Genomic DNA, 27,500 nt, shown 5'->3' with positions numbered 1-27,500 from the left:
ATGACAAAATGTGAAAAAAAGTCTTTAATGCACTGACTTATAAAAGGGAAAAATAGTATTTTGAATTTATTAATTCTAATATGTAAAATATGCTGAATGTTTTTCATGATATATATATATACATATAATATATATATATATATATATATATATATATATATATATATATATATATATATATATATATATATATATATATAATTTATCACATACACAATTGTTCTGTGCATTAGTAGAATTACTAAAAGGACCTCATTCAAACTGGATGGTATCTAATGGAGTTCTTATTAAAAAAATTACAAGCTTTCTTGGACAAACAGTCCACATTATCAAGTATCCTAAAAGCACCTCCATTAGATACCATCCAGTTTGAATGAGGTCCTTTTAAACTATATATATATATATATATATATATATATATATATATATATATATATATATATATATATCAATATATATATATATATTAGATATATATTTTATATATATATATATATATATATATATATATATATATATATATATATATATATATATATATATATATATATATATATATATATATATATATATATATATATATATATAGTCACACCAAAAATACCCTGTACCAATCACATTACCTAAACCACAGTCAGATGCAATGACATTATTCCTTACAGAAGCTATTTCCTGGTCCATTTTCAAGCTTATCACAATATTAACCAAAACACGTTTCAGTTTCACTGAGAATGACTCTTCCCAAGAGAGCAATAACTTCGTTCATGATATATTTCCTATTTTATTGTTGTCGTAAAATACTTTGGCAGTCATAAAAATAGCAACAAACATGACTATTTGCTTCTTTGGAAAATAAGAGAAAATCATATCTTGATGTTTTTATGTTGTCGTCGAGTATTGGAGTTTTGACAATGTATTGTTCCACAAACATTGAACAAGACATTGTATATATATATATATATATTATATATATATATATATATATATATATATATATATATATATATATATATATATATATATATATATATATATAGAGAGAGAGAGAGAGAGAGAGAGAGAGAGAGAGAGAGAGAGAGAGAGAGAGAGAGAGAAAACAACCCATTCACTCATCAATTATTTGTCAAACTAAGTTGAAGAGTCATTTCCCTTTGTAGAAAACAACGGAGAACACATTACAAAAAATCACCCATAAAAAAAAAAGAAAATAAAGATAACTTTAAAGATGACATGACAGTGATTTACTATGTTTTGCTATTATTATCCCCAGCCATAAAATCTGTACTCTAACAGTCGTAAAAAAAAAATGGCCAATGCATTCTTACTGTGCTGATGGAGTCGTTAAACTTACCTCGGGACTTTCTTTGAAATTTAGTGGCTTCTTTGTGTTCAACTTTTTTTATTTATATACATTTTTTATAAAGGAGTTTTTGGTCTGTTGTTGTCTTGAGAAGATGAAGAAAATTTTGAGCAATACAATTAAGGATTTTCTTTATTTAAATTAGGTTATTTTTATAAAAGAATGAATTTTGAAGCTTGAATTTCAAGTCAGTGGCCCCTGTGGTGGGCTTGTTGCATATGAGTAGGGTTGGTCTTCTGAATAATAATAATAATAATAATAATAATAATAATAATAATAATAATAATAATAATAATAATAATAATAATAATAATAATAATAATTATTATTATTATTATTATTATTAGAGAGAGAGAATCAAAGTAACAGAAAAAGTAAGAAAAGAGAGAGAGAGAGAGAGAGAGAGAGAGAGAGAGAGAGAGAGAAGGGGTACTACGAATCTGAACTATGAACACAAGTCCATATACATACATAATGTCCTTACGAGCGTCTGAGTGGCTTTCTCATTTCATTGAGCATTTGCTGCTGGAAAGGTCAATAGAAAGGTCAGGCTGGTTGACATAACAGTGAAAGCTTTCTCTCTCTCTCTCTCTCTCTCTCTCTCTCTCTCTCTCTCTCTCTCTCTCTCTCTCTCCTAAGAAAAATGTGGTTTATATTATAGTCTGAACTCTATCAAGTAATGGTTTCATTTGAGAATGGCATAGGATATTATCATCTTGTCTAATTTAAATTGACCATATTTTAGCTTGATTTCTTGTAATATTTTTCCTTCATCAAATAAATATTTCGAAAACTGAAAATCGTAGAGAATAAGAGAAATCAAAATAACTTGAGGTCATGTAAAATACCTCGCATCGGAAATGCACAAATGTGAAAATATTTTCTCTTTCAAATGTCAATAGTTTTTTTTGTCAATGATGTATGATTAAAAAGTTAGCAACATCATAAACAACATTAACATTTTTTCCCAGAATGAATTACATTCTTTATGGAAAAAAACTGTTCTGTGCAATGTAATTCTTTGCTCAAATATAGTTTTTTTTCCTGAATGAATTGCATTCTTTATAGGAAGCAAACTATTCTTTGTAATGCAATTCTACTTATTTTAAACGCTTAAATATAATTTTTTCCCGAATGAATTACGTTCATTATAGGAAGAAAATTACTTTTCTGCAATGTAATGCCAATTATTTTAAATGCTTAAATATAATTTTTTTCTTAAATGAATTACATTTTTCATAGGAAGAAAACTGTTCTTTGCAATGTAATTTTACTTATTTTAAATGCTTAAACCTAAAATTTTTATCCTAAAATTACATTCTTTATAGGAAGAAAATTACTTTTTGCAACGTAATGCCAATTATTTTAAATGCTTAAATATAATTTTTTTCCTAAATGATTTACATTCTTCATAGGAAGAGAACTATTCTTTGCAATGTAATTCTACTTATTTTAAGTGATTAAATATAATTTTTTTCCTAAATAAATTACATTCTTTATTGGAAGAAAATTACTTTTTGCAATATAATTCCAGTTATTTTAAATGCCTAAATATAATTTTTTTCCAGAATGAATTGCATTAATCAGAAGAAAAGTTTTCTTTGCAAAGTAATTCTACTTATTTTAAATGCTTATATATATGAACATTGTTTCCAGAATGAATTACTTTTTTTATAGGAAGAAAAATATACTTTGCAGTGTAATGCCAGTTATTTTCAACGCTCAAAGTATTCAACTTTTTTTCAAATCATTTAAATATATTGAAATAATCTTTTGCATGAGAAAAATATGTAGGATTATCTGTGCATGTCAGAGATTTGTAAACAGTATTGTTTGACGTAGTTAAAACCAGACAGACATATTTGCATTTAATTCAAACCAAGATTCAAGGTCAACATCAAATCCCAGTTAAATTAGACTCGATAAATAACCACATTGAATTTATCTTCTAAAAGCATATGTTTATTTCTTAATGAAGCACTTTACAGATTCAATAATTATTAAGTAGCTCTGAAAGCAAATAGGAAAGTAACGCTTGGATGTGTAACGCAACTTGAATTAAGGGACACGGTCATTAAAGTGTTTAGGTCCCTTAAAATGATTGGAGTCGTCCATATTACCTGAGGTCAAACAAGGCCACTTACCCTGGAATGGGCTGAGGAGTGTTTTGGTCCATTACGAAAATTACACTCGGCTATAAAGGCGAGGGTCAGCGAAAGGAAAAGCTCATGAATCTATTAACGACTCTCTCTCTCTCTCTCTCTCTCTCTCTCTCTCTCTCTCTCTCTCTGTTTTAGGCCATGTTAACATGCATGTCAGTGGTGCTTCCAGAAGTTCATCAGTAGAACACACATGCCTCCACCTCTCTCTCTCTCTCTCTCTCTCTCTCTCTCTCTCTCTCTCTCTCTCTCTCTCTCTCTCTCTCTCTCTCTTCGTATGAAGTTCTTCAGTCGTACAAGCGAATCTTGTTTGTGGAAGTTCATCATTGGAGTCTCTCTCTCTCTCTCTCTCTCTCTCTCTCTCTCTCTCTCTCTCTCTCTCTCTCTCTCTCTCTCTCTCTCTCTCTCTCTCTTCGTATGAAGTTCTTCAGTCGTACAAGCGAATCTTGTTTGTGGAAGTTCATCAGTCTCTCTCTCTCTCTCTCTCTCTCTCTCTCTCTCTCTCTCTCTCTCTCTCTCTCTCTCTCTCTCTCTTCGTGTTTAGCGTTTTAATTGTACAATTATACATGCAAATATTGTTTACAGAAGTTCATCACTGGAGTGCCTATTCTCTCTCTCTCTCTCTCTCCCTCTCTCTCTCTCTCTCTCTCTCTCTCTCTCTCTCTCTCTCTCTCTCTCTCTCTCTCTCTCCGTGTTTAGTGTTTTAATTGTACAATTATACATGCAAATATTGTTTATAGAAGTTCATCATCGGAGTACCTATTCTCTCTCTCTCTCTCTCTCTCTCTCTCTCTCTCTCTCTCTCTCTCTCTCTCTCTCTCTCAGTCATGAAAGTCATTTACACACTTAAAAATTATTTTTTGAAATGTGTTATTACTAAAAATATTTACAGAGACGATAGTGGTTGAACTATTAGTTGATTATTTACTAATAAGAATTACATTATTTATTAGTTTATTTTTATAGGAAGTAAGGAAGATAAATTTCTGTTGAGAAAAACAATAAAGGCGAGGAATTCTTGGCTTAATGGAAATGGAGGTCCTCATTTTAACTTGACAAAATTCAATATGATAAACTATTAGGTAAATCCAATTATATGATAGATACGACAAGTTGAATGGATGATAGATGATAATGTTACAAGTTTGTCCAAGTTAATGTAATGGGGAATAATTCAAAATTATTTTTTCCAGCCAGAAAATTTGTTGATCGTGATTTTGAATTAGCAGGATTTTGTAGATATTCATCTAGTTGCATTATAGGCTCTTAATTGTTTGTGAAACTGTTATATTCTCATTTTAGTTTTCTGTAAAAGAAAACTATTGTGCCGGCTTTGTCTGTCCGCCCGCACAATTTTCTGTCCGCCCTCAGATCTTAAAAACCACTGTGGCTAGAGGGCTGCAAATTGGTATGTTGAATATCCACCCTCCAATCATCAAACATACCAAATTGCAGCCCTGTAGCCTCAATAGTTTTCATTTTATTTAAGGTTAGCCATAATCGTGCGGCTGGGAACGATACAGGCCATGCCACCATCGGACCGTGGTTAAAGTTTCATGGGCCGCGGCTCATACGGCATTATACCGAGACCCCCGAAAGATAGGTCTGTTTTCGGTGGCCTTGGTTATGCGATGTACAGAAAACACGATTGCGCCGAAAAACTTCGGCGTATTTTTTACTTGTTTATTTTGCTTTTAAAATACTTACTTTAGTCTTATCTTTCCCATTTACTTAATAACTTTATCTTTATATAGTCCTTTGGAATAACTTTACATGAATAAATGTTATTATAAAATTAACTGATAAAAGTAGATGCAGATTATCCAGATTGAAATGGTTCAATCTGTTCAAAAACTCTCCTGCGTATCTTTCCATTTTACTTAATATATCATTATATTTATGTAGTCCTTTGGAAATAATTTTACATACGTAAATGCAACCATCAATTGCATTGATAAAAGTAGATTCAGATTATCCAGTCTCTGGTGATTTAATCTATTCAAAAGCTCTCTTGCAAATCTTTCCATTTTACTTAATATCATTTCATCACTTTTGCATTGATAAAAGTAGGTTCAGATTATCCAGTCTCAAGTGGTTTAATCTATTCAAAAACTCTCTTGCAAATCTTTCCATTTTACTTAATATCATAATCTTTATGTAGTCAGTTGGAAATAACTTTACATAACGAAAATGTATAATCATCACTTTTGCATTGATAAAAGTAGATTCAGATTATCCAGTCTCAAGTGGTTTAACCTATTCAAAAACTCTCCAGGAATCGTGAATGGCGAAAGGTTACTTAACAATACTTACCTTTCGGCCTGACTGCCAAAACAGCTCAATAAACATTGGGCAAAGAACTTGTGTCGATTTGTGTCGTGAGTGAGAATTTTTTTCCCAAGTAGTTTCCAGTTTAATATAACTGCTTTGGTCCCCAATTCCTTTATGGTGCCTTAAATCGGTAGGTTTTTCGTTTGTAAACCTCCATACTGAATTGCAAAAGTGTATTGTTAGTTTTCTGTAAAAGAAACTCTTGTGCCGGCTTTGTCTGTCCGTCCGCACTTTATTCTGTCTGCACTTTTCTGTCCGCCCTCAGATCTTAAAAGCTACTAAGGAGAGGGAAGCAAATTGGTATGTTGATCATCCACCCTCCAAGCATCAAGCATACCGACTTGCAGCCCTCTACCCTCAGTAGTTTTTATTTCATTTAAGGTTAAGATTAGCCATGATCGTGCGTCTGGCAACAACATAGGATAGACCACCACCGGGCTGTGGTTCAAGTTTCATGTGCCGTGGCTCATACATTATTATACCGAAACCACCGAGAAATAGATCTGTTTTCAGTGGCCTTGATTATACGCTGTACAGAAAACTCGATTACGCCGAAGAAACTTTGGCGCATTTTTTACTTATTAACTATGTTCATAAAATATTTTTAACATTGCCGTGGCCTTTAATGTTTCATTATTATTATTATTATTATTTATTATTATTATTATTATTATTATTATTATTATTATTATTATTATTATTATTATTATTATTATTATTATTATTATTATTATTCAGAGATGAACCTTACTCATATGGAACAAGCCCACCACAGGGCCATTGACTTGAAATTCAAGCTCCCAAATAATAATAATAATAATAATAATAATAATAATAATAATAATAATATTATTATTATTATTATTATTATTATTATTATTATTATTATTATTATTATTATTATTATTATTATTATTATTATTCTTAGTGTCCATTTGATGGAAGCAACAGAACATATACAAAAAAGATAGATCACTCATTAAAGAAATTAACAAACAAATAACGAAATAAATAAAAAATGTCCATTAATTATTAAAATACAAGGAGGAATTGTATTAGGGTAGTAATGCATTGGATATCCGCAAGAACATTTGCAGTCTTAAGACGAATAAGGCAAATAACTGTGAAAACTACAACTTTTACACTTTATTTACAGGGCCAACACATTTGATCAGGGTATTTATGGTAAGTCACATTGAAAGTACGTGCTCCGGATGAAGTTGTGTTTAAATATAGCTGTGTTCTCGTTATTTTTTCACATTTATTGAATATTCTGTACACACACATATGTTTCTATATATTTCCTTTGAACAGTATGTCTTGGTAAGCAGTTACAAAGTGGGTATGCTTCCTTTCAATATGTCAGTATTATTTTTTATTTTTTTTCAAGGAACTGACTTTGTATTTTATTACTTTTCCACGTTTCTGTTTATATGTATTTTCGTTTGTCATATAAAATCCATTCGTATGAAACTGAAGACATGAAATTGTTACTGATAATTCTTTCTAAAATAGTTGTATTTCTTTCTGCGTTGGTTCACAGTTTGTTTATGAGATCAAATAGGATTATATATATATATATATATATATATATATATATATATATATATATATATATATATATATATATATAATATATATTATGTATATATATTTTTATATATAATATATATAGATATATATTATATTATATAATATATATATATATATATATGTATATATATACATACATATACATAGAACCTGGATACATTTCGTGGTTTTCATCTACAAACGGCAAACATAGGATTGAACAATGAAAGGTCTATAAATGTTTCAGGAAGACACATCAAATTAGGCTAAGCCATTAATAAAATGATTATCCTTTGTGTATTGAAATATATATATATATATATATATATATATATATATATATATATATATATATATATATATATATATATATATATATATATATATATATATATATATATATGTATGTATAATATAATACATATTTCCCACTTAAGTCCTAAGACACCTATGTACTGTCGGTATACCTAACGTTCAGGGCATTATCTATGAAAATTCAATCAATCAATCAATCAATCAATCGTTCTATTGAAAATTATATATTTTTTCTATCTTGTCAGAGAAATCTGAAACAAAAGGTGAACCTGAAAAGATTTGTCAGATAATTTTTAAAAAAATCAATTTTATATTTTACATTACAATCACTGGCTTAATTAAGCTTATTAGATCAATTTTGGTTTCATTATACCATTTTTCATTATATTTTCATCATACACATAGTTAGGCTTCTTGAATCAGTCATGGTTTCATTATACCATTTTTTCATTATATTTTCATCACTGACAGAGTTAAGCTTAAATGAATTATTCATTATACCATTTTTTCATTATATTTTCATGACTGACATATTTAAGCTTCTTGAATCAATTATACATTATACCATTTTTTCAGTGTATTTTCATCACCGGCATAGTTAAGTTTCTTAAATCAAGTGTGGTTTCATTATATATTTGTTTCATTATATTTTCATCACTGACATCGTTAAGCTTCTTAAATGAATTATTCTTTATACCATTTTTTCATTATATTTTCATGTCTGACATATTTAAGTTTCTTGAATTGAAGTATTCATTATACCATATTTTCATTATATTTTCATCACTGGCATAGTTAAGCTTCTTAAATGAATTGTGGTTTTATTATATATTTGTTTCATTATATTTTCACCACTGACACAGTTAATCTTCTTGAATCAATTATTCATTATACATTTTTTCATTATATTTTCATCACAGAAATAGTTAAGCATATTAAATCAGTACTTTATTATACCATTTTTCATTATATTTTCATCACAGAAATAGTTCAGCATATTAAATCAGTACTTCATTATACCATTTTTCATTATATTTTCATCACAGAAATAGTTAAGCTTCTTGAATCATTTTTTCCACCTAGTTTTTAGAAAGGCAACGTTTTTTCACCCACAAATATTCTGTAACTGTTGCTTGGTACACATAAATATTTTAAGAGGGATTATTACAAATCTTACTGTTTTGTCTTTTATCCATTTTTATTTTTATATATTCCTCAATCATTTCCTTTTCTCTAGTTATGCAGATCCTTCTTCGTACTTCAAGAACCGTATGGAATATTTTTCTTCTTATTTTCCAGAACCACCATGATCCAATATTGTCGTGTCCTATTTTCCATTCTTATTTTTTGTATTCCTCAAAAATTACCTTTACTCCAGTTAATCAAATCCTTCATCAAACTTCAAGAACTGTAGGAAATATTTGAAATACTTTCTTTTTATTTTCCAGAACCAGAATTATTTTTTTACCTAAAAACTCCTAATGGCCTTACCTTAATATCATAGATAATCGTTTCCCTTCATCTACCTAAAGGTCACATACAAAATATCTATAATTATTTTTACGTAGAGATTAAAATATATCAAATTCAGGGTTGATCTCGTCTCTCACCAGAAACAAATATAAAGGATATATATATTTATATATATATATATCTGAGGCAGTACACAAACACACATATGGGGAGCGCTTATACGTATTGCACGATTTGCTCGATACAATGATTAGCACATCGTATATTATTTGTCCCTCACTTTCTCAGAGCACAGGAAGATATATATATATATATGCAGTGAACATGTCACGGAATTGTCACTGACAATTCGTTTTGTATCTGAGACATCGTCGAAGACAGTGAATCATATTGCTTTCAGTCTGCTTCTGTTAGTTTTCAAATTAGTTTTCAAATTCTCTTCTTCAGAACACAAGCGAAGTTTTTATTTTTATTTTTTTGCACAGTGCTTGTAATTATTATACACTTAATTGTCTCTTTATATATATATACATTATATATATACATATATATGTATATATACTGTATATATATATTATATATATACACACATATAAAGTCAATTTGCAACACATACACAAAAATACGCCCCAAAAAAGTCTTTATCTCACTACCGGGCGCATACCCAAATACCCACGATACCCAACACCCACGTCTTTCCACTTTCTCCACCACCACCACCATCTCCACCACGAAATCCCCCTCCAAACGTCTACCAACGCTCTCCACCAACCCTCCAACAAAGATGCTAACTCAGCTGGGCCGAGAGATAGCCCCAGGAGGGTTATTTGGAGGGCCACGGGGCGAAGCAGCATCCACTTCCGGATTCTGCGGAGCTGGAGGTTGTGTTTTTGTGGTGGATGGCCGCTGGTTCCTCGCCTAAAATGGGAGAAGGATAAAGTCAGGGCAGCCCTCTTGTTGCAGAGATGGCCTGGTCATGCTGAGAAACTTCTTACAGATAACTTAAACTAAAAAAGGCTACGTCAGACTTTTGGGGATAAGCAGCCAGTAATTGAATTATTTATTTGCCATGGACTGGCGTCAGAAGGTAGCCTGAACCACTGACAGCTTGAGGAATGGCTCTTGTTACAGAGATGGCCTGTTCATGCAAAGGAACTTCTTATAAATAACTTAAAACTAAAAAGCTACGTCAGCCTTTTGGGGATAAGTAGCCAGTAATTGACTGGTTTATTTGCCATGGCCTGGCGTCACAAGATAGCCTGAACTATTGGCAGCTTGGAGGGGCTATATATTGGGGTAGGTGGGGAAGGGATGGCCTGGTCATGCTAAGGAACTTCTTATAAATAGATAAACTAAGAAGCCACGTCAGACTTTTGGGATAAGTTTTGCCATGGACTGGCGTCAGAAGATAGCCTGAACTATTGGCAGCTTGGAAGGGCTATATATTGAGTTAGGAGTGATTGGAAATGTCCAGTTTAATGAAAGAAAACCTACAACAAAGATTATTCGTAGGGAGCAAGAATTTTATGAATGAGGGATGATAGAAAGATGTTTGGGGAGTCAGTCTATGTAAATAAGGGACTCTTGCTCAGATATTGACTTGGTTTACAAAACCGCATATAACCAACTGAAAATTTTATTGAAAGAGGCTATTTCCACCTAGATTTTTTCTCGAGATATTGCTGACACACTCTTTAGCTATGAAATGAAACTTAGTTTAACTCTATCTCTAATAGTTTTAAAGCAGTAAGCGTTTTTACGGACGCATACTAAAATACCTTTTTTATTTTCTTTTTTTTTATTATAGATTTTCCCTTCAGCAGTTAGGAACAGAATCTAGGTGGAAATCGTGTCTTTCAATAAAATTTTCAGTTATATGCGTTTTTGTAAGCCAAGTCAGTATTTGAGAAACAGTCCCTAAAGGGAGGTTTGGAAGGGAAGTTTGAGCAACATTCCCTTAAGGTAGGTTTGGGAGAGAAGCTCCAATTTATTGAAAGAAAACATAAAATAAGAATCAGATATGATAGAACGACATTTGGGCATATGAGTCCCCTACATACTGAGGTAAATGGGAAACGGAAGCCTCCATTTTAATGAACCGAAACAAGACGCGACAGAACAACATTTGCCGATTTTTGGGGCCACAAATTGAGGCAGGCGCGGACGGAGAGGCTCCTCCACCTTCAAGAAACAAAACAGCTGATACGACTTACTACTAATTACGTGAACGGTGAGGGAGAAGGGCGGGGCAGTCGCCGGCAAACAGGTGTACTGCCCCGAATCTGGAGGTTTTGCCTTTTGAATGATGAGCTGCGAAGTCGTGTCCACGCCATGTTCCGTGAGGACCTGCACCCCTCCGCGCTCGCTGTCGTAACTGAGCAGCTGAGGAAGGCGAGAGTGAATATAAGCATTATTTTTGTATATATTTGAGAAAACAGGAAACGGATCATGTCAAGGGTTCTTTATTCTTTACAAGAAGATTATTGGGTTCGTTATTCTTTACATGGGACTAATCGGGTTCGCTGTTCTCGACATGAACACTTCAGTACCAGACGTTTGATCCCCCAGGGGCTAGTACTGAGCAACGCGGAATTCATATGACACCCCAGGGGCTAGTACTAAACATGGCGAAATACACATGACACCCCAGGGGCTAGTACTAAACAAGGCAAAATACATATGACACCCCAGGAGCTAGTACTAAACATGACGAAATACATGACACCCCAGGGGCTAGTACTAAACACGGCAAAATACATATGACACCCCAGAGGCTAGTACTAAACACGGCAAAATACATATGACACCCCAGGGGCTAGTACTAAACAAGGCGAAATACATTTGACCTCCCCAGGGGCTAGTACTAAACACGGCGAAACAGTGTAGACGAGTCACTGTTTCGCCGTGTTTAGTACTAGCCCTCATGTGGAATTGGGGCTCGGACCGGAAAGGTCGTGAACCCACTAAAATAAGCAAAACAAAAGACTAACGTGAAAAACACACAAAAACACTTTAAATTATTACCACCCACTACGAAACAGCCAAAAAAGAAAAAAATTCTCAGAATTCCCCATAAACATCATAATTATTGACATACTTGAATATACATGCGGAATAAAATTTATTATTATTATTATTATTATTATTATTATTATTATTATTATTATTATTATTATTAAACGATGAATTGCTACATAATTCTTCAAATGAATTCTTCGGTAAAACTGAAGATTTTATTTTTGCATCATTTTATAAAGATTTGCTACAATTTATATTGCAAAGAAGGGAGATTGTCAATAATAAGACAATAATGATTTCCGCATTATAGACAGACTTCAACACAACAAAAGACTAATACGAAAACCACAAAAAAACAAAATTATTACCCCCCCCTCACGAAACAGCCAAAAAATAAGAGAACAAAAAAAATTCCCAGAATTCCCCAGAAACATCCAACACCGATGTTTGACTTCCATTACTTGACGCAGGTTCTGAAAAATTCACGAGTGCTCCTTCTGCCTTACTCCGGCCAAGATTAAGTATATCCTAATATTTACTGTCTTCAGGAATTCGTGAGAAATTTGAAATCGCCTCCTTTGATATTGTTCCTTGACATGATAATCCTATTATGTGTGTGCAGCTGTTGTTGGAGTTTGCGTTTTATTTATTTATTTATTTATTATTATTATTATTATTATTATTATTATTATTATTATTATTATTATTATTATTATTATTATTATTATTATTATTATTATTATTTCGTTGCTGAACACAAATTGATGATGATGATTATGACGTAATTTTAACTGCACTAAAAATATTTTTCACAATTGCTTTTCTCGATTTTATTATTATTATTATTATTATTATTATTATTATTATTATTATTATTATTATTATTATTATTATTATTATTATCCCAAACTCCCATAGAAACTGAAACACGAAATCAAGGCTAAATTTAACTATTATTATTATTATTATTATTATTATTATTATTATTATTATTATTATTATTATTATTATCCCAAACTGCCCATAAAACCTGAACCGAGTTATCAAGGCTAAATCCAACACTCAATTCGGTTCTCTTGTGGTATCAAAAGGCTTAACAGAGAGCTGTCGAGAGCCACTTCAGTTCTCACGGCTGACAGAGAGAGGTTCCAGAGTACCTCAGAAGCCTCTCTCGGAGTCTATCGATACAGATGAGGGATTATTATTATTATTATTATTATTATTATTATTATTATTATTATTATTGGGAGAAATTGCTGTTCTTGTGATTTAGCTTTCAATGTGAAATGTTTGTAATTTGATTTCAATTCTCTCTCTCTCTCTCTCTCTCTCTCTCTCTCTCTCTCTCTCTCTCTCTCTCTCTCTCTCTCTCTCTCTCTCTCTCTCTCTCTCTCTCTGTATATATATATACATACATACATACATACATACATACATACATACATACATACATACATATGTACACACTGAACAAAAGTATTCCAATATCTACTTGCGATGACAATTTCTTCCAGGTTCTAAATTCAAACAGGCAGCAAGACAGATAAAGAAAGACAGAGAGAGAGAGAGAGAGAGAGAGAGAGAGAGAGAGAGAGAGAGAGAGAGAGAGAGAGAGAGAGAGAGGAATTTTATTTGACACTCTATTCTCGGGCACTCATCAATATGCAAAGAGCATTTCGCGCTAGGACCCATGTCTAGTGGAGTCGGTTTCATTCTCGCAATGTAATTTCAACTTAGGCGACACTTTTGCCAGTGTTTCGTTTGAACGAGACGAATGCTGACTTTTTCAAGTTTCGACCTTTTCTTTGTGAACAAAGGAGGACTTTAATGTTTGGAGTTTTTGTGAACAAAGTACTTTGTAGCTTCGATTGTTTGTGGATAAAGAAGGAACTTCATATATTTAGTTTTTGTTGAAGTTTCTATTGCTTGTGAATAAAGAATGACTTTAACGTTTGGAGTTTTTGTGAAGAAAGGACTTTGAAGCTTCGATTGTTTGTGGATAAAGAAGGAATTTCATATATTTAGTTTTTGTTGAAGCTTCGATTGTTTGTGAACAAAGAAGGACTTTAACGTTTGGAGTTTTTGTGAACAAAGGACTTTGAGGCTTCGATTGTTTGTGAACAAAGCAAGACTTTAAACTTTGGAGTTTTTGTGAACAAACGACTTACTCAGGTTTCAACTTTTTTGTGAACAAAGAAGGACTTTAAAGTTTGGAGTTTTAAAGTTTGGAGTTTTTGTGAACAAAGGACTCTGAAACTTCGATTGTTTGTGAACAAAGAAGGACTTTCAAATATTTAGTTTTTGTTGAAGCTTCGATTGTTTGTGAACAAATTCGACATTCTGTGAACATAAACGGACTTTAAAATTCATACTTTCTGTGAACAAATAACATTAAAATTTCGGATTTTTTATGAACAAAGGACATTGAAAATTCGACTTTTTGTAGAAAGAGAAGGACTTGAAAAATACTACTTTTTTTGTGAAGAAAGCAGGACTTAAAAAACATCGACATATTGTGAACAGGAAAGGACTTTGAAAATTCGGTTTTTTTATAAACAAAAGAGGACAGAATCGAAATACAGCCCGCAAAATACGACTGGATACAATTACCCGGAAACGTGAATGGTGAAAAATAATTCAACTGCAAAAAAAGTTGTTTACTACAGCCAAAAAAAAACACTATATTTTCCCCAGTAAACAAACACATTTGTGTTAAAAAAAAGCACTATATTCTCCATAATAAAAACATTCTCCCTTTTAAAAAAAAACTACGTAAGAGAACCTCTTTTGATAGTTATTTATATTTTGGGTGTATTGTAAGAAGCAGTATATATATATATATATATATATATATATATATATATATATATATATATATATATATATATATATATATATATATATATATATATATATATATATATATATATATATATATATATATATATATATATATATATATATATATATATATATATATATATATATATATATATACTGTATATACATAAAATAAAACTGTTATTTTGGGGAAAGATTTATAGATCCATTAGACGAAATAACTCAGAAAAACTCTTTTAGGTCGTAAACCAACACAATACTTTTTTTTTACTGTTCTGAACAATCTTGTACGTTTATTTATTTACTTTTAAGGGGTTGGGGGGTTGGGGACGTTATCTATAACTATCTGTTACCCTTTTTTTTTTAAAGGTAACTTCATTCATCAGGTGAATTTGCATGAGGGGTGAAGTCGCGAGACTAACCTCCCTAATTTTCCTCGTTTTAGGTAAACGAGAAGTTCATACATATATGTTTCATACATACATATATATATATATATATATATATATATATATATATATATATATATATATATATATATATATATATATATATATGTGTGTGTGTGTGTGTGTGTGAATATGTGTGTGAATATGTATATATAAATATTCTCCGAACTGCAATAAAAATATAAAATAAATACACACAATACCGTATGCATATATGGATTAATTTATATGATTTCTCGTCACATACACCGAAACTTTTTTTTATACATTTATAAATATTAAACGAAAATTTGTGGCTCAATATTTCTGTGTGTGTATATATATATATATATATATATATATATATATATATATATATATATATATATATATATATATATATATGAATCTTTTTTTATCACACCGTGATTTATATACAATCATGAAGCTACAAATGTCGCTTAGTATCAAATTCACGCTACCTCGGGAATATCTCCGAAGGAGAATAATTATCACCGAAGGGGAATTTATATAAGTGATAAATGAATTGGTACCCATCGGGATGGAGTAATGGTAACGTCCATTGGAGTCGCTGAATAGGCCCATGTCAAGGGTTCGTGTCCCGATGGGTACCAATTCATTTATCACTTATATAAATTCCCCTTCGGTGATAATTCTCCTCCGGAGATATTCCCGAGGTAGCGTGAATTTGATATTAAGCGACATTTGTAGTTTCATGATTATATATATATATATATATATATATATATATATATATATATATATATATATATATATATATATATATATATATATATATATATTATAATGTATATATATACATATACATACATATACTTCTTATCCCTTACCTCTTCATCGTGGTACCAGAATATATAAGGTGGAGGTTCCGGGCTGTGCTTGACCAAGCACGTCAGGTTAATGGCAGACCCTGCATTGATGTACAAATCTGGCCCTCCCAGCACCACCGTCTGGGGCTCTGAAATATGAATTGATAAATATATAAGAAGTGGATCAAATTTATCAGGTAAATTTCTTTTAGAAAGGAATTTTTTTTCCATTTGTTGATACATGATAACTTGATGCGTGCCCAAGTGACTAATTGATAATTAATTCCTTAAAGGCACTTAGGATATCAAGATGTCTTTAGTGCCCTCAGATTAAGATTTATAAAGAAATTGTAATTCCTTCACGTTGGCACTTACGTAAAATAGAATCCACGCCTCTAGTCTAGAATTGCATGCATAACCTAACGACCCGCAAAAAATAAGAGCTTAGAGTAACTCCGTAACCTTGTAGAGAAAATCAATCGAAATGATTAGAGCACAGCGGACGTAACGAGACGGATAAACGAAGGAAAAATATTTATACAAAAAAAGAATCACTCTTCTTAACTTGGCCTTTTCGTCGGGTGATTATACACCTCGTAAATTAGGACTGGAGTCCGAGGTATATATATACGTCAGTGGGCCCTGATATACACGCACCTTTTCTTAAGGGAGTTTTATAAAGGAGTTTTATTAAGAAGCACTCGAGGCTTCTGGGAAGTGGCAATAGGTCGCGGATTTCAGAAAATTGTGAAGACAAAATGAAGAATATACTTAGGGGTTGGGCTTAAAATAGTTATCAGTGTTTTAGTCAAGTTTATATGATTTATAGGGATAGTAGGGATAGCTATAGAAAGTTATAGAGGGACGAATTTATTATTTTTAAAAATTGTGAAGATAAAATGAGGAATATACTTATAGGTTGATCTTAAAGAATATACTTATAGGTTGATCTTAAAATATCTCCTACTGTTTTAGTCAAGTTTATATGGTTTATATGGATAGGTTTAGAAAGCATATGAAGAGACAGTTTTTTTTTATTGTGAAGATAAAGTGAATAATATACTTATAGGATTATCTTAAAACAGTTACTGATGTTTTGAGTCAAGTTGATATGGTTAATATAGATAGTTTTAGAAAGCATATGAAGAGACAACTTTATTTTTCTTAATTGTGAAGATAAAATTAAGAATATACTTATAGTTTGATCTTAAAATAATTCTTAATGTTTTAGTCAAATTTATATGATTTGTCGCTACTGCAGCTGAAATGGGCAGCATTAGCAAGCATTTGAAGAGAGCTAAAGTTATTATTTATGTTTTAAATTGTGAAGATAAAGTGGTGAATACACTTATGGTTTAAGCTTAAAATAGTTCTTAGTGTTTCAGTTAAGTTTATATGATTTGTTGATGGTATAACTGCAATGGATATAGCTTTGACAAGAATAAAAAATAATTAAATTTATTGTTTTTATAATTTTGTATCCACATCCAGCGACACACAAATACAAGCTTATTTCTGTCATAAAATTGTATAAAATGGACTCCTAAAAAAGTCAGCTTAAATATTGATATTATAACCAATAATGAATTGAGATGACCAAACTGTAAACAGCTGGAGAAGGCTCATTAAAAAAACAAAGAACCCGACTAGGGATCAAGCTGAGAAAAACAGCTACCCCGACTAGGGATCAAGCTGAGAAAAACAGCTACCCCGACCATGGATTAAACTGTGAGAATCAGCGACCTCAACTGAGGATTAACTTAATAAAAGCAGCAACCCTGACTACGGATTAAGCTGCTAAAAGCAGCCACCCCAACTAGGGATTAAGCTGAAAGAAACAGCGACCCTGACTAGGAATTAAGTTGAGAGAAACAGCGACCCCACCTCGGGATTGACCTGATAAAAACAGCGACCCTAAGTGGTTATTAAGTTGAGAAGAAGGACTGAAACAGTGACCAGATAGAAACTGACCTAACATGACCTCTAATAGAGAAACAGATGACCTGGAACTTTGACCAATGAAAAGAACAACAGTTACTTGGATAGAGATTGACCTAACATGACCCCTGTACATAACCAGATGACCTGGCACTTTGACTAATGAAAACAACTACAGTTAATAGACAGAGACTGACCTCACATGACCTCTGTATATAACCAGATGACCTGACATTTGAATAATGAAAACAACTAATAAATAATAACAGTTATTAGATAGAAATTGACCTCAAATGACCTCTGTATATAAATAAATACCTGAAACTTTGAATAATGAAAACAACTACAGTTGCTAAACAGAGACTGACCTCACATGACCTCTGCATATAAACAGATGACCTGGCACTTTGACTAAGGAAAACTACTACAGTTACTAGACAGAGACTAACCTCACATGACCTTTGTATATAAACACCTGACCTGACACTCTGACTAATGAAAACAACTACAGTTGCTAGACAGAGACTGACCTCACATGACCTCTGCAAATAAACAGATGACCTGAAACTTTGACCAGTGAAAACTCCTACAGTTACTAAACAGAGACAGACCTCACATGACCTCTGCATATAAACAGATGACCTGAAACTTTGACCAGTGAAAACTCCTACAGTTATTAAACAGAGACAGACCTCACATGACCTCTGCATACAAACAGGTGACCTGACTGACACTTTGACTAATGAAAACTAAAATAAACCAGAATCCTTACCTACGACACTCAACCACACAGTATGAGTCATCGGAGGAGTGGTGGACACCTGGCACTCGTAGGGGCCTGCGTCCCTCTTCTGCAGGTAGTGAATCTTCAGGAGCCAGTCCTGAGACCCAGCCTGGTGGACTGCCTTGAATCTCTCGTCACTCGTGTAGGTGAATCTCCCGACGGTCAACAAGTGGAGGTCCCTGGCTCGCATCCAGGACACCTGGAAAGAGGGGAAAAAATTGGAAGGAGAAATATAGGTATTTTATGGTTGAGTTAAGTTGCAGAGAGGTTAGTGAGTAGGGGTGAAATAATATATTTCTTTTTAGGTGCATTAGAGACAGGGTGATATGTATGTACAGTATGTGTTTGTATATGTGTGTTAATGATATATTTCTTTTAAGGTGCATTAGAAATAGGGTGATATGTATGTGTTTGTATATATGTGTGTGTATATGTATTATAACATACATACATATAAATAAATAAATAAATATATATATATATATATATATTATATATATATATATATATATGTATATATTTATTTTGAATAAAATATGTATACATATATATACATACATATTAGTAAAAGACACTTTGTTTTGTGAACTTTGAAATAAGCTAGGTGTAAGGCTAACTGAAAAAAAATGTATATTTTTTATTTCTTTAAATATTTATTTATCTATGTGTTTATTTATTATTTGCATATTCATCAATTAATTAATTTATTTATTTACTTATTTTTATATATTTATTTACTTTGGGGAACAACACGAATGAATGACAAGAATTTTTTTGTGAGATCAGCAAGAACCTTCCTTGACGAATCTATAAAGAAACTAAAAGTAATAGCTATGAGAATCTTAAATGTTCTTCCAATCAAATAATTAAGTATAACCTCAAAAACAAAAACTCTAGATGACCACATTTCAAACTATATAAAATACAAACGAAAAACAATTTTCATCAAAATAATTCTAGAGGACCACATTTCAAATCAAATAAAGTACAAACAAAATACAATAACTTTCATCATTTACTTTACCGATAACTGAGTTAATTAGACCCACCATCCATAAATTTAACAAGTTAAACATTTTAATCACGAGGTAATTAGGATACGAGCTCCCGTTTTAGCTATGGTGAAATTATCACGAGGCCAACAGGTGGATCGTTAAGAACTGGCATGAAAAAAATTTAACGAGAATCACTCTCTCATCAAACTGTAATTGGACGTTTTTATGGACTGTGATGGAAATATCAGATGTTTTCAAAATAAATATGGAGAGAAAGTAAAGGAATTATGTTCGGTTTAGTTAAAAAAAAACCTTTTAGTTTTCTGTAAAAGAAAACTATTTTGCTGGCTTTGTCTGTCCGCTCTCAGATCTTAAAAACTACTGAGGCTAGAGGGTTAAAAATTGGTATGTTGATCATCCACCATCCAATCATCAAACGAACCAAATTGCAGCCCTCTAGCCTCAGTAGTTCTTATCTTATTTAAGGTTAAAGTTAGCCATGATCGTGCGTCTGGCAACCCAAGAGGTACCAACAACACAGACCACCACCACCGGGCCGTGGCTGTATGCAGCCCTCAAGCCTCAGTGATTTTATGATCCGTATATATATATAATTAAATATATACAATATATCCATTGTATATTATATATATATATATATATATTTTTTTAAATATTTAATTATATATGTATATATCACCTTCACATTTTATATATATATATATATATATATATATATATATATATATATATCTTCTATATATATATATATATATATATATATATATATATATGTATATATACATATAGACACAAACATAATACATACATACATATATTTTACATACATACATATTTAGGATAAACCATCTACCATCCCAAAACCAATGCAAGAGAGTAAAGGTGGAAGAAACATATATTATATATATATATATATATATATATATATATATATATATATATATATATGTATATATATATATATATATATATATATATATATATATATATATATATATATATATATATAGAGAGAGAGAGAGAGAGAGAGAGAGAGAGAGAGAGAGAGAGAGAGAGAGAGAGAGAGAGAGAGACTACACAGCAGTAAACTCACGGGCTTGCCAACTATGTAGAGAATGCGGCAATTGAGGATTGCAGTCGAGCCGACCTGGGCAGTCACGTTTCCGGAGTGGTTAACGTCGATGTATGGCCCGCTCAGGGGAACGTACCCCCACGAGCCTTCGGCAGCAGCCTCGTCGAGGGCGTCCAGGATTTCCTTCTCGGTGCCTCCGTCCACTGGGGAGAGGGGGAAGGGGGGGAGAGAGAGATGAGACAAAACATGATTTATTTGTACGTCACTACACTGTGAATCACTACAATATGGCCTTTATAGGGGGGTAGTGTCGTCAGTGCACCTCTTGCGGTGCACTGTAGGCATTCCCTAAGGCTCTTTGCGGCGTGCCTTCCATGGCCCCTAGCTATAACCCCTTTCGTTCCTTTTACTATACCTCCTTTCATATTCCCTGTCTTCCATCTTACTGTCCTGAACCCTCTCCTACCAATTGATCCATAGTGAAACTCCTGTGACACCTTTCAAAACTTGTCAATTTCCATTCCAGCGCCGAATAACCTCACAGGCCCCAGTGCCTGGCCTCTGGCCTAAATTCTATATTCAGTTCAATTCAACAACGGTGACGCACACGATTAGATAAACAAAACGCAGCCAGCGAACAAAAAATCAACAGTGGAAATGGAAAACGTCAATAACAGCTTTAGTTTAAGATCAAAGGTTGGAGGTGAATTGTGGAGCCTGATCTGAACGTTTTGTCAGATATCAGTTGCAACTGGACACTTCTGCTTTAACCTCGTATTAAGAATGATGTTCCATAAGCCTACTGAGAGAGAGAGAGAGAGAGAGAGAGAGAGAGAGAGAGAGAGAGAGAGAGAGAGAGTTGTGCCTCGTTATTTGTACATGCTGAGGGTGTGATACTCCTGAGATTCAGACTAGAAGGTGGAAGATTACAAATATATAAAGAGAGAGAGAGAGAGAGAGAGAGAGAGAGAGAGAGAGAGAGAGAGAGTTAGAGTTACAGATTGAGAGGCTATGACACTCTGTGATATTGAGATTAGAAGGTGGAAGATTACAAATATATATATATATATATATATATATATATATATATATATATATATATATATTATATTTATATATATATATATATATATACATAGAGAGAGAGAGAGAGAGAGGTTGTGATACTCCCTGAGATTCAGACTAGAAGGTGAAGAGATATAGAGAGAGAGAGAGAGAGAGAGATTGTGCTGGGTTATAGTTACAGATTGTGAGGCTATGACACTCTGTGATATTGAGATTAGAAGGTGGAAGATTACAAATATATATATATATATATATATATATATATATATATATATATATATATATATATATATATATACATAGAGAGAGAGAGAGAGAGAGAGAGAGAGAGAGAGAGAGAGAGAGAGAGATTGATATTCTCCATTTGGGAATTCAGATATCAATTAGTGGGGTATTACTGATATTAAGAAAAATTTTCACAAGAATATAATCACTAGGACAAATTTTTAAGTAAGTAATAATCAAGATTATATAATTCCATGTATGTTATTTCACACTGAATACATATACATATACACACACGTATATATGTATGTGTGTGTTTGTATGTATGTATGTATGCATGCGATTGAAATATCCACAAATGTCCATAATTATATTTGTAACTATAACAACAGAAACATTCGCTTCTTTTCCATCTACAAACATGAATATCTTTGTGCCTGTAGAACTTTTTGAACTATAACAAAACAAATCAAAACTCATTATACAGTTGTATAATGTGGCTGTATGTATGCCTGTATGTATAATATTACCCTGTATGTATATGTCTTCCTTATAACCAGTTTTTGTAAATATTCATGATTTATGAAAGGAATGAATTTATTCGCGACTCGCTTGATCCTTCCGTAGATAACCTGGGGTAATATATTTGAACAGGAGTAATATGCATATTCCATGTTTTCTTCTCTCAGATAACCTGGGGTACTATATTTGAACTGAGGTGATATCAAAATCATTCTTACTCTCTCTCTCTCTCTCTCTCTCTCTCTCTCTCTCTCTCTCAGATAACCTGGGGTACTATATTTGAATGGGAGCAATATGCAGATTCCTTATTTCTCTCTCTCTCTCTCTCTCTCTCTCTCTCTCTCTCTCTCTCTCTCTCTCTCTCTCTCTCTCTCTCTCTCTCTAAAAGCAAAGCCGCTTTCCTGACGTATTTTATTCAGTAACTGGATTACAGTTTCAAGGATAAGTCTTCATTTATAAATTAAATAATGGAAGAGGTATTAATGTACATTTGGATAAAAGTAAGCTAAAAGTCGAAGGTATATTAAAATTTTGACAATTTTTCGAATATCAAAATGTATCATATTTTGCACTTCAGGAAAATGCAAAATAAAAATCCACTTGGCAGAGTGGTAGCGTGAGAGAGTTCATACGAAAATCTCATAGTCTCAAAAAATTGTTGCTTTAATTTTTTTTATTTCGTGAAGACAAATAAATATATCGCCTGAACACAAGCAACCTTTCTAGTATATATTCTGCCTTCCCTCGTCAGATGTTCACTCAAAAATCGTCAAAAATAGTTTTGTTTCTTCTTTCGCATCTTTTTTCGTTTATAAATTCTTTATTTTTCACTTAATGTGTGCTGTAATTTATGACCTTAAATTTACTTTTAATTCTCAATCGAATCTTTATTATTAAATTTTCGAAGAATCTCGGGTTTTCATATTTCAACTTGAACAACCTAAAAAAATGACTCACTCAGTTAATGTATTCTGCAAAAATTAATGTGTTTTCCTATTCATTACAAGAATTAAGATAGATCTTATATAATTTTGATGTATTCTATCAATCTGAATATATTTACCCATTCACTATTAGAAGCAAAAATTTTTGACAGATCTTATAAAATTTAAAGTATTCTGTCAAACTGAATATATTTACCACTTCATTTCATTATTAAAACTGAAAATTAAGACAGATCTTTTATCATTCTAATGTATTATATCAGTCAGAATATATTTACCCATTCATTATCCTTTTATAATTCTAATGTATTCTATCAGTCAGAATATATTTACCCATTCATTATTAAAAGCAACAATTTAGACAAATCTTACAAAACTGTAACCACACGAGATCTCAAAATAAAATATTTTTCCCTCTATGAAATTTTCAAGGTTTTTGTTTATGTACACAAAGCGCCCCAGGGGGAGGAGGAGACCTGTTGTGTAAACAATATAAAATGGCTGCGTATTCTGTTTACAATTCGTTACTCTGAAGAATAAACCTCGTCGTATTCCGTATAAAGAATGCTGCAGCATTTTTCTCAGTCCCAGATGTTAAGTTGGACAGATGACACAGCTTACTGATTTTTATACTGGCTTTTGAACTGACAAAAGTAGTCGATTTTTAAAACATTTAGCTCTCTACAAAGTTAGGATAGTACACTTGGGTTGTCATAATGTCATGTGTCATCTTCATTTCATAACTCATACTGAGAGGTACATATACGATTCTCTGTGTCATCTCAAGAAATTTCATATACTTGGAGCTCCAGATTGTATCTCATATAATGTGTCACTTAGTTATAAAATTATTTTTCGTACATTACCAGTAAGGAGCATATCACTTGGGTCTTGTTTTCATCAATTTCATCAACTTCTGTCAGTTTCATCAACTTCTGTGATGTCAGTTTTGTTTTTATATAACTGCCTAGGTTCGTATCCCATCTACACTTAATGCCAATCTTAATTTTGATTTTTTTTTCATTTACAGTTTTATAGGATTGCCCTTAAACTAGTTGATATATTTTTATTGTTATTAATGAAAACCATAATTCAGTGACTTTTATGGTGTGTATTCTTATAATATATCCATTAATAGTAATTTTCTTGATATATCCAAATTTATGACTTTGACTGAATAACTTGTGAAGCAAACAAATTAGGACAAAAACACGTATTACAAGGTAATTTGCAGTGTGGGCGACATCCACTCAAAATCTTTACACTTAGCTCTTTGCATGAAGTTCAAAAAACTTCCTTTTCAGTGAGCGTCTCTCTCTCTCTCTCTCTCTCTCTCTCTCTCTCTCTCTCTCTCTCTCTCTCTCTCTCTCTCTCTCTCTCTCTCTCTCTCACAATCCTGGGGTACTATATTTGAACTAGAATATGTAAAATGTAAAATCATTGTTTAGTTATTCTCTCTCTCTCTCTCTCTCTCTCTCTCTCTCTCTCTCTCTCTCTCTCTCTCTCTCACACACAATCCTGGGGTACTATATTTGAACTAGAATATGTAAAATGTAAAATCATTGTTTAGTTATTCTCTCTCTCTCTCTCTCTCTCTCTCTCTCTCTCTCTCTCTCTCTCTCTCTCTCTCTCTCTCTCTCATAACCTGGAGCACTATATTTGAAATGGAATGATATGTAAAATCATTGTTTAGTTATTCTCTCTCTCTCTCTCTCTCTCTCTCTCTCTCTCTCTCTCTTCTCTCTCTCTTTCTCTCTCTCTCTCTCTCTCTCTCTCTCTCTGATTTAAGACATTGGATTCATAGATGCTTTGAGATCATAAATCTTCTCTAAACATGGGTAAAGTATTTTTCTTCTCTCTCTCTCTCTCTCTCTCTCTCTCTCTCTCTCTCTCTCTCTCTCTCTCTCAATGGAGTAATGTGCAAATTCAATGTTTATTTATTCTCTCTCTCTCTCTCTCTCTCTCTCTCTCTCTCTCTCTCTCTCTCTCAGTATAACCTGGGGTACTATTATATCTGAATTGGAGTAATGTGCAAATTCAATGTTTATTTCCCCTCTCTCTCTCTCTCTCTCTCTCTCTCTCTCTCTCTCTCTCTCTCTCTCTCTCTCCAGTGAACCCAAGATCATAGTTTCGTCAGCCTTTTTTCCAGAAAATACTTATTAAGTTCACCTTCATGATCCTCCATCTCATCAGCAAAGGCTCACCATTTTGCTCACCTCCAAAAATTTGAACCCATCTTTACGGATTTTTTACGCCTCTCTCCTTCTCTCCTGTATGTAAATTTCTGTCCTTTCTATCTTTTTTTTACCCCTCTCTCTTCCCCACTTTTATTTCATATTATTTTTTTATATTCGCTTTCATTTTTTATGACAGGAGTGTAAATTTTCATTTTGTTTTACAAGGAAGACGCTACGTATTGGGGTCAGTGATCCACCTGTCATACAGTCTTCATTTTTAAGGTCAAAAATATTTTTCTATGATGATTTTTAGGGATTTTTTTTCTGTTTGGTATTAAATATTAATGGATATATATAAAACTGACTTCACTTTGATGATTGAACCTTATTACTATTATATGCATACACATACGTAAATACTTATATATAACTATATATATATAATATATATATATATATATATATATATATATATATATATATATATATATATATATATATATATATATATATATATATAATGTATGTATATATATATAGTGAATTCTTTAGAGCATTATAATTTTTCCAGAATCACGTGCAATTAAACTAATCTATTCATCGCTTAGTGAACATGAATAACATTATCATTATAATTCCGAGAATAGTATAGTTTCATCACAGTACAAAAAATAGTGTTATGCAACAGAGTGAGCACTCATTCTGGAATACAGTATTAAGTACCTACTGGTCAGTCATTTCAGAATCATATCTTGAAAACGTAATAATTAATGACAGTCTGATATGAATATTGGTCATTAAATAATTAAATAAGGAAATGACTCTTATATGGAATTAATTTGAATCATTACCAACAATCATAGCTACAATAATAATAATAATAATAATAATAATAATAATAATAATAATAATAATAATAATAATAATAATAATATTTACAATGACTCTAAAAACCTCTTTCGTTCATTTTACTGTACCTCCATTCATATTACCTTCCATTTTGCTATCCAACTTCTCCTAACAATTATTTCATAATGCAACTGCTTTGAGGTTTATCCTGTTACACCTTTCAAACCTTTTACTCTCAATTTCCGTTGCAGCGCTGAATGACCTCATAGCTCCCAGCGCTAGAACTTTGTCTAAACTCTAATATTCCACCCCATTCTATCACTAAACCCAGACTGCACTGTATCTGTTGACTATTGTTGCAGCTGTTGACAGCTGCAGCTGCACCGAGATTCAAGTGCCCAATTCGTACCCAGAGAGGGTATATCCTCCGTTGCCACTTACCGGATAAGATCCATTGTGACATCACTACCCAAATCAGGACTAGCAGGTGATGATGATGATGATGATGATGGTGAAGATGGCTTCCTCTGTGTGTGAGTGGCATTCCTGTGGGAGAAAGG

The 27,500-nt window shown here is 32.2% G+C and overlaps 1 protein-coding gene and 1 pseudogene across 2 annotated transcripts in view; one reads left to right on the top strand and one right to left on the bottom strand.

Annotated features, from left to right (window-relative positions):
- Positions 1-27,500, top strand: part of LOC136828153 (uncharacterized) — a 384,459-nt gene that overhangs the window by 294,433 nt on the left and 62,526 nt on the right. The window lies entirely within an intron of this gene.
- The window catches only part of LOC136828150 (opioid-binding protein/cell adhesion molecule homolog), a 50,658-nt pseudogene continuing 30,999 nt past the window's right edge, over positions 7,842-27,500 (bottom strand).

The sequence above is a fragment of the Macrobrachium rosenbergii genome, chromosome 42 (genome assembly GCF_040412425.1).
Source record: "Macrobrachium rosenbergii isolate ZJJX-2024 chromosome 42, ASM4041242v1, whole genome shotgun sequence".
NCBI lineage: Eukaryota > Metazoa > Arthropoda > Malacostraca > Decapoda > Palaemonidae > Macrobrachium > Macrobrachium rosenbergii.
This window is presented reverse-complemented; position numbering and strand designations above follow the sequence as displayed.